Source organism: Centruroides sculpturatus, unplaced genomic scaffold (assembly GCF_000671375.1).
Source record: "Centruroides sculpturatus isolate CEXI.00-Female unplaced genomic scaffold, Cexi_2.0 scaffold1672, whole genome shotgun sequence".
Taxonomy (NCBI): Eukaryota; Metazoa; Arthropoda; class Arachnida; order Scorpiones; family Buthidae; genus Centruroides; species Centruroides sculpturatus.
In genome coordinates, this window is record NW_019385888.1 from 1 (window position 1) to 10102 (window position 10102).

The 10102-nt window shown below is 28.1% G+C and overlaps 1 long non-coding RNA gene across 1 annotated transcript; it reads right to left on the minus strand.

Moving 5' to 3' along the window:
- Positions 1-7412, minus strand: LOC111612420. The gene is made up of 3 exons (XR_002754600.1): positions 7309-7412; positions 222-414; positions 1-139 (listed from the first exon to the last, which is right to left on the minus strand). It is a non-coding gene; the product is annotated as an uncharacterized LOC111612420 (long non-coding RNA).
- Positions 7413-10102: the final 2690 nt, after the last annotated feature.

Here is a 10102-nt window from a genome sequence, read left to right on the forward strand (position 1 = left end):
GATTAATCGGGGGGAATGGCCGATACCGATTAATCGGCTAAGTGGCCGATACAGCCGATTACCAATTACTTACCGATTAATCGGTGCATCCTTAGAAAGTTTTCATAACAAAGTTTTTTGTAAGCTTACAGTTCATGTCCTAGGAAGAATTCATTTTTTTTAATACAAAACTTATACACATCAACTTTAGAAAATAAAAAGAAAAAAAAAACAAAAAATACCATATTCGTCATGTAATCATTGTAAATTTAACTGCTCTTCTTTTTGTTTCTTTTGCCAAGAAATAGTCATGCAAAATCATAACTGTTACTCCTACATTGGTTTTTGCTCCTTTTCACCATTGCAATACATTGTAGAAATGTTTGCACCTTGAATATCCTAGTTTAAAGCAGTTTCAGCTTCCTTCAATTTATTCTGAAATTTTTTTATTTCGAAAAAACATATATTTTCTTCTTGAAATACATATCAATATATTATTATAAACATGCTAAATGTAATCTTAAATTTTTTCACAAAGCGATAAATTTATTAAAAATTTTACACTTTAGTTTTATTTCAGACCTCACAATTTTCTAACAGTGAAAATGTTTAAAACTTTTTTTCTAATCAATTTTTGAATTCATAGAAATGTGACATTACAACTTTGAATGAAGGAAAAGCAAAGCAAAAATTTTTATCACCACCTATCTTTAATCATATTTTGAAAATTAATATTGCAATTTTATAAAAGGGCAAATAAAAAAAAAGGAGGGAAAACTAAACATTTTGTTGCCTTGGCACCATTCACTATTATTCAGCATTGTGATATTAAAATCATTACAACAGACGAGGAGGAAGAGAGAGAGTGCATATAACTGTGTTTTGTTTATTGAATATTTTCTTCTTCAAAAAATTTAAAAATATAATAATCTTGAAAATTCACAAGTGCTTTTCATACTTTTAGGTTTTAAATGTCTGAAACATAATGTGTTTGATGATACAAGGAATTTTAAAGTTAAAAAAATTTAAGCAGAAAACAAATGACATGATATAAATACTGTATACAGAAACAAGCTTTCATAAAATAAAAAAAATTGCATCTGAATCAATTTTCATTTGAATCAAATATATTGAATAGTTCAAGAATAGAGAATTCTTTTTATCAATCTTTTAATTTAAAAAAATTAAATTCTTAAAAAATTGGATAAAATAAATTGATAAATTAAACAGATTACAGTAAATTGATGAAAAATTTGTCATGAATAGTTTGCATAAAGTATTCTAAAACAAGTGTGCACAATGTCTAAAACTTACAGTAACTCACTGTTATAAAATAAATTAGAAATGTATCAAAATCTAATTTTGTTACAATCCATTAAATCAAATGGCCCAAGATAAAAACTTTTCACTTTTTTATTATTTATTTTTAAAAAAATAAGGAATTTGCTTCAGATATTCTTTTTCCTTTTTACTGTGCATATGTTAGAACTTTTTGTTCCCATACTTGAATAGGAAAAACAGGAGAAAAAGAAATCAAATTTTATTCTTTTGCTAAACAGATTTCTGACTACCAAAGACTACTGAAAACCAACTAATAAACAGAGTAACATTACCTTAGTTTCAGGTAGGTTACAAACTGTTTTTGTGTATCAGGACAAGTTGCATCACACCCTGTCTTTTTGCATCATGTAGCAGTGCTTTATGGCATGTCACTTTATTAGTATAAAGCATGTAATGTACTATTTGCAGAGTTTACAAATCCTCTTATTCATTATTATTGAAAAACTATGCATTTAAAAATTTGTTACTTTAAGAATATCTTTGAAACAATCTCAAACCACAATATATCTAAAAATTGAAGCAGCACTATTATTGTTGCTGATCATGATTTGTAGATACTGTACTTGCTTTGGAACTGATGGGAAATTTATGATTCTTCAATATGAGTTTCAAAGCAAATATCCAAAAGTCATAACAGTGCTGCTTCAACTTCTAGAAGTTTGCTGTGAATTTAAGGAATCTTTCAATGCTACTCTTAAACTTTCATTTAAATCCATTCATCCATATGAGAATTGATACTAACTCAAAGGCTTCAAACACATTATAAAGAATAAAAATTTTGCAATATATCATCAGTTTTATTTTTCCTACATTAAAAATCAAGTTACAGATTGCATCTTTACTTTAATGTATGATTACAAATGTATTGCTAACTTGAAAATTGACTGTTTCTAAATAATGGTGTCACATACATACATAATGATGTCAACAAACTTTATACAATAATCTGTTGCAAATCATCCTATATTTTTGCATATCATATGTTGATTATGAAGCTTAATTTGAATATATATTTTTATATATTACACATTTAATACATGCATCTGCGTAAATACAAGTGCATGTATTCACGCTTGCATACATGCATTTGTCTAAATATACCTTAAAGAAATAATTCATCTATATATATAAAAATGAATGTGTGTGTGTGTGTGTGTGTGTGTGTGTCCTTCATGCATTACCACACCATTTATCCAATTGCCGTGAAACTTTGGGAAGTTGTTTAATATACTCCAGCGAAGGTTTGTAGCGTAGTACGATTGCCATGAAGCTTTGGGAAGTTTTTTTTTAATACACTCCCACGAAGGTTTCTGGCATTTACCCTACGATAGATGGCGCGCGTTTACACGAGCATTCGAGCACAATGTGTTCAATTGATTTAAAATTGTAAAGACCATTTCCCCCCTCCAAAAAATATCTTTATATATGCATTTATTATTTACGATATATGTTATAATTTTTGTTTAATCACTTCATTTCAACTTTTTTTTGCTAATTACGTAATCGCTCGAACTTTGTTAAAGCCTTAACTGTATCATGAACAACAACTGAAGTTGTAGAAGGAAATTCGCCTATTTTACTGATCTAGGAATCCCCCTTTTCCAAATTTTAATATCAACTCAAAATAATTTAAAAAGACAAATTACAATAAAACGGTTTATTATCCAACTATGAGAAATTTCACAACACGCCAAGGAAGAGAGGAAGGAGCAATTAAATAATCAAAATTATGAAGGATTAAAAAAAATATATAAAAATGGGAAATATCACACTTCTAACAATTTCTGTGAGTATGTGGGCTAAATTTAAAGAATCCGTGCTTCTCGCTTGGAGAACTGTATGTGGCCAACTCACGCATCGGAAAACCTTTTGATTTATTCGTGTACGCACCAGACGGAAAAACAAAAAATATCGTGTATCCACAAAGCACTCCAATAAATAAATAAAATTGAAACACCACTTTGAAATGTTTTTCCGATGAAAATGAATAATAATAATAAGTTTCAATGAAAATGATAAAATGTAAATTTAATTTTATCATAACGAGTTTGCTTTAATTTCCTTTCTTCTGAGATCGCAGCAATGCGCGACGGGTAAGCTAGTTCTGTATAAATTAAAACTTGTTTGATATCTAAATATTTTTGTAATATACGTATTTTATTCTGTCATAATTTACTAAATAAAAGAAACATAGTGTCTTCTATTTTATGTAAAATATAGAAATTCATGAATAATTTTCCATATTTTCTAAATCTATAAAAGACAAAAAATACTTAAAATTTACATATATATTTGCTACTCCACATTCCAACCTCTAAAACTTATAATCTCTCAATTAAATATTACATCCATCAAAAACTGCTATCTAAGAATTGAAACTCATTAAGATTGTATTATCTATTTCAATCTATTTCAATTTTAATCAATCATATGTTAAAATGTTAAACCATGTAAAAATAATTCATACGCCTTTAAATTTATATATTTTTTTGACTCATAAAATAGTAAATAGTGTATGACTCCAATGAGGATATTTCATTATAAATATTCATGTTTTATTTAGCACATACTAGAGGCTCCCTTTCCTTGCCTTCAGCAGCCCAATCTTGGCATTTCACAAGGCTTTCTACATCTATGTTGAAATTTATAATTCTTTAGTAACAGTATTAGTTTTATATTTATTGATTACATTTAATCAACTATTCCGGATGAATCCAACTTGTTATAAGAATTAAACTAAACAACTATATTTTCTTAGTATATCCCTGATCTTTGTATTAAAGTTGTAATAAAGCAAGTAATTTCAGTAGATGCCATAAAATACTGTCTATACCGAAACCCATCAACCAAGATAATTATTTAGTCGATATATCTTATGACAGACTATTTCCGAAAACGAACAGTTTTATTTTATGAGAAGCTATCTTCAGAAAAGAGGAAATCGCGGATTTGGTAGATATTTTCTTTATCGTAAAAGAGGGATTATATTTTCATTCTTGGTTAACTTCTTTTTGTTGCATCCTCTGCTTTATTAATCTTTATTTTCGGCATACTTTTATGTTGCTACTATTTATGAAAAGGGAACGATTTGAACTAAATCGCATCTACTTTGCTTTTATCACAATTTTACTAAAATGTTAGTAATTTTAAAAGACTCCCATCTACTGATTTAAAAAGTGTCATTTAATAAGAATACTTCTTACATTATTTATAAAATCCCTAATATATATTCCTATATATTCTAACTGAATATAACATAAATATATTAATCTGTGAAATATTCATGGTTTTAGAAAAGCAATTTAAAACATTNATTACTATAAATAATATTTTTAAATTTAAAACAAATAATCAATAGTACGATAAAAGCAAAGGCTATAACTTAAAATACCATAATTCAAAGCAGATTAATAATAATAAATATATTTAAAACATGCATATGACACTTTAAAAAAATCAATCACTCAAATGTCATAATGTGCTATGAGGCATTGAGAGTTAAATTCTGACATTTCAGCTAAAAAAAATTATATACTGATATATATAGAAATTGTAGATTTTTTTGCAGTAATGTACATGACATCATCTTTTGAATATACAATTTTGACATTCAATTACAAAATTTTAATATTTTAAAATTTGTATTATTTGATAAATTTAAAATTTTTCTGTAAACTTATAAATTTCAGAAAAAAAAGCAAGTCTGTTTAATAGAAGTTGACTGAAACTTATTATTAGTGACATTTAATAACTATTGGTTAAATATACAACTTAGTAGAGCTAAGACATCTAGACATAAAAATCATATAAGTTATAACTTACATGATTCTTATAACTACAAGTATTTATATGATTTTTAGTGTCTATATATTCTAACTTTACTTGTTAAACAATGTATATTTCCATACTTGATATAAATACAAACCAACATTTATAATAGCATTTGCTTTAAAATAAAATTTTAATTTTAAAACAAATGCTAAGAAAATTATAGTATCTGATATATATTAATAAGTGAAGTACAAGTACTATAATATAGTAAATGAATGTTAAGTTCAAACTAATACAATCAATAAATCAATTATTGTTTAATAACATAACTAAAATATATTTTCATATACTGTTATATATTATGACCTATTTAGCATATTAAAAATATTTTATGCAACAGTAAAAGCAAATATAGCTATACTTCGAAAAACCCTTTGAGAATAAAGCTCTAACAAAAAATAACATGTCACAGTGAATATGTGAGTTCATACGTAGCAGGTATTGTTTATTATGATAAACACACCCACCTTGCTACTTGGAATCAGTAGCTAATGGTCATTTATATCATTTAAATACAAACAATACATTTAATCAGTGATGCATCACATTAGCATTACATCTAAGTAAATAAAAAAATTAATATGAGAAATTTAATTGCAATTAAATTTTAATTTAAACATGTACTTTTTCCTAATAACAAAAAATTAACACATAAATGAAAAGTGATTGATTAAAAATATCTCAATTTTGAATAAAACTATAATGAAGAATCCATTCTAAATACTTTAAATGGTTAAAGAGAAATATTATGTGGTTTAAGAAGTGAAACAGAATCATATTGATGCATTTTTTGACAAGGTCTTGAAATCTGCCTTACTTAAGATATATATATATATGTTTCTTAATGACTTTTAAGTTTACTGCTTAAGACAACATCTATGTTATTTTCATTAAGAATAAATTTATTTTAAAAATCATATTCACTTTTTTTAAAAAACAGAGCATATAAATCATCTTTCTATATTAATTCTTTTCTAAGAATGAAATTTCTTACAAACCAAATGTTTGGAATGTATTTACTTCATTAACTAAGACATTACTGTACAAAACATAATTGCACTAATCAATCTGAAACCATTCAAAGTAATTTTATGTTGTCTTATAATATAAAGAAAGTTTATAATTTCTTTTTAAGATATTTTTCACTCATTTTTAAATATTTCAAATATAAAAAATAGCATAGTAATATATTTCTGCATGACAAGGAAATTTTTTTTATATTCTGTAAACAAGTTAATATTCTCCATGTACAATAACTGTTTCTTAGATATCATATATATAATTTACTATAAAATAAACAAACACTAAAAACTTATGTAGGAATCCATTTAGAATAAAGTTTCTCCGTTCTAAAAGGTCTTCATACTTTTAAAGTAATAACTAAATTGGCCCATGCGCGACCCGGTAGACGAAACCACCAAACACCGATAGTCGGTGGCGCGTCTGCACTCGACCAACAAACCGACCACGCGGAGTCTTCCAGATTTTCTTCACGTTAGTAAAAGACCTCCCGGGAGACATTACCCTCGGCAGATGGCCCACACGTCAAGTTGCCACATACGAATAAAACGAACGGACTTATTTAAGTAATCTCTCTAATACGCCAAATAAAACCTACAATTACAGGTTGTACGAAAAAATGAATACTTGCACAATATAAATAAATGAAACTTTGATTAAAAAATATTAAAATTTGAAGGAAAACACCTGACTGTTTTAGTGTTTTTTAAATGCAAAACTGCAATCTCATTTTTTCAGAAATTTTTGTAGTATGTATGTCAAAAGACTGCAATACATGTAAAGTAAAAGAATTTCAGTGATGAAATCATCCTATTATCACATAACATTTTAAATTGCAATAGTAATATTTCAAACCTTATTAAGATATACATTCAGATGTTCATGTAAACATATCCAATTTACTGCTCATCTTTCATTATTTTATTCGTTTAAAACACGAAAGAAAATTTATATTATACAAGATAAAAATAGATTTTCGTATATAATACTATAATATACTTATTTATATATTATATTTATCTAAATAATCAAATTCATTTAGGCTTAGGCAAAAAAATTGAAATATTTATTCAATTTCATTATCGTTTTTATCATATAATTTTCAGTTTTATGTGAATAATAAAAATTTATATTTACCCAGTTATAATATTTTCTAGAAAGAAAATTTTGAGTGACATCAAAACCATGAAACTATTCATAAACTCCGATTACCGTGATTATGTTACGTAGGCTCGCTTCCGTCAATTTTATCACTCGCCACCTTCTGTCATAAAAATGAATTATTTTTTAAAATAAATAATTAAAAAAAATTTTTTTTAATTAAATAATTACAGAAACCGTCCTTCTTTATAATATTCAATATTAACTAATATTAATTATTATTATTATTATTAATGAATTAATGATTAGCGTCTTATGATTAGCGTCTTATTGAATTTTAAAATTTCACATCTTACTTGTTCGTTAACTTATTTCCATTTATAGACTATTGTGTCCGCGTGAGAGAGAAAATAAGGCGATGTCTTCGTCGAAAGATATTCCAACCTTAATGGTCTTTGCAATATTCCGTTCCTTCACTTGGATTACAGTTTATAGATCTTTCGTAATAATAAATGTCATAACTGATTTTTTAATAACCTTTTAATAAATTTCAGTCTGTATATACTAAGAAAGTTTTTATTTTCTCCAAGCTTGTTATTGATTTGATTAAAATGCCAATGGAGCGGCTGACTGGGGACCTCCATGAAACTTTTTAAGATCCGCTCCTGGTCTGGCCCCTCAGAGTGGCGAGTAGGACTACTATATTCGGTTTATCCGCTTTGGGTATTTTAATATATATTCAAATAAAGTTTGTGAAATAAGCAAATATGTAAGCAGCATAAAAGATAATAAAGAAATGCGACTGCCGCATGCGAAGTGCACTAGTCTGCTATTATGTGGATTCGGGTTCGACCCAGGATCGATTTATAAGTTTTCATACGAAGGTTGGCCTGTATATGCTGGCCCCATTTCTCTACCATCTGGTTGACCCTCGGGATCATCCCTAAATTACTTAAAGTTAATTTTATGCTTTTCAGCAACCATCTCACTCCCTGTGATGCTGTCGCATGTATCCGCCCCAAAAATTACGTAACGCATATCTCGATTATCCTACTAAGAATAATACACAGCACGGAGTACTGAACGCCACATTTTATTAATTACGTGTACCGTATAACATAAAAAAAACAGGGACATAAACAGTACAATTTGCTATTGTTCCCAAAAAGTTGTAGTCAAATATGAAAAAATTTGACGCCAGAGTTAAGTTACTTAATTTAACTTTGTTTTTGGCGAGCTGCATTATAACTTACACGGTACTCGAAATTTTAACAAATATATACAGAAATAATTTTTTTCGTGATTTAGATTGTATATTAGTAACTTTCAGTGTAAAAAATTCCAAACGTAAGGTTTGACGAAACACCAATTCAAAAAAGTGATGAGCAAAAAGAAAACTTACAAACAAACTTGGAAACATTCGTTCTTTCCCATCATGTTTATGATGATGATAAAACCAAGGTGGTTTATTGAGAAATATTTACCAATACATATTTACAATTGGGCAATTCTCAAAGTGGGTTAATCCGATCTTGCGCGAACCCACGACCGAATTCCGGGTGTTCAGGGTACGAAGACTGCTTGGCCACTGGTGGGCTCAGGTGTGTACTGAATTTTAAAGTTGCGTTGATTAAGAAAAAATAATCTCATAATCTTACAGTATTAATTTTTATGGAAAAATTCATTGTTAAGCAAGACGTCTATCCATAAATTTCATTTATTTTCACTTTTAACTAATAATTTCTAACAAAGTATTTATAATTTATAATTATGAACAGAACACATAAGTAGTGTACCGATAAATCACAAATCGTACCGTTTAAACTTTGTTTATGACTATAAACCACACTCACTATATTCCATTTTATTTAACGTATAATGAGTTCAACAACTTTGACAGTACGATAAACAAATGATACGTGCTATTTTACTCTTCGGATCAGGCGAAAAGGTTGACGTTGCGTATGAAAAAAATCCTTTGTAAGTAATTTAAAAATTTAATTTATTTTCATTTTTAAATAATAAAAATTTATGAATAAATCATTCATAATTTGTAACTATGGCCCGAAACTGACACATATCTAGTTTCCGTCATTGATGCTGTTCGCCTTAGTGGCATAATTTAGAACTAATGCTCGCCTCGGGGCTAGAATCTTGTATCCCTATGGTCGAGTGATTAAGGTGATAGCCTATCGCTCTGGCAGCCTATCCTCGATGAGTTTGAATCGAATCCGGACGGGTCGAGAAATGGCGAGAATTTTTCAGAGTAGTGGTTTGCAGGATATGTCGGGTCCCGTCTCTCATTATCTGGCTTCTCCATTTGTGAGCATGGCAAAATTCACAATGGATTTACTATAAAGTCCATTGTGGATTTCATTTGTCGTAGTGCTCACAGGATGGAAAGAGCTAATTAACTCTTTCCGCTCTGTGGGCACTAAGAAGACCTCTTTTAGCAGGCCCATTATGGGTTCGGCAGGCCCACAATGGGACGACCGGTGNAGATTCATATATGTATTTATAGTAACAATGAAACTTTAAAATAAGCAATATATTAAATTATATAAATACACTTTTCATATGCTTTAAGCACTTATTTAGTACTCCAAACAAATGTTTTCAGCTTGATTTTCAAGCCTTTTTCAGGTTAGAATATTATTTATGAAAAATTCCAGCTTTTGTTGAAAGTTTAATTTGACATATACTTAAGTAACACCCAAACTCCAGCAGCAAAGTAGAATGTTTAAAATATTGAGCAAATATTTATGGTAATCTTAAGCTCCCATCTTCAGGTTATATAGTTTTTTGATTATAGAATAATGCTTGTAAAGAA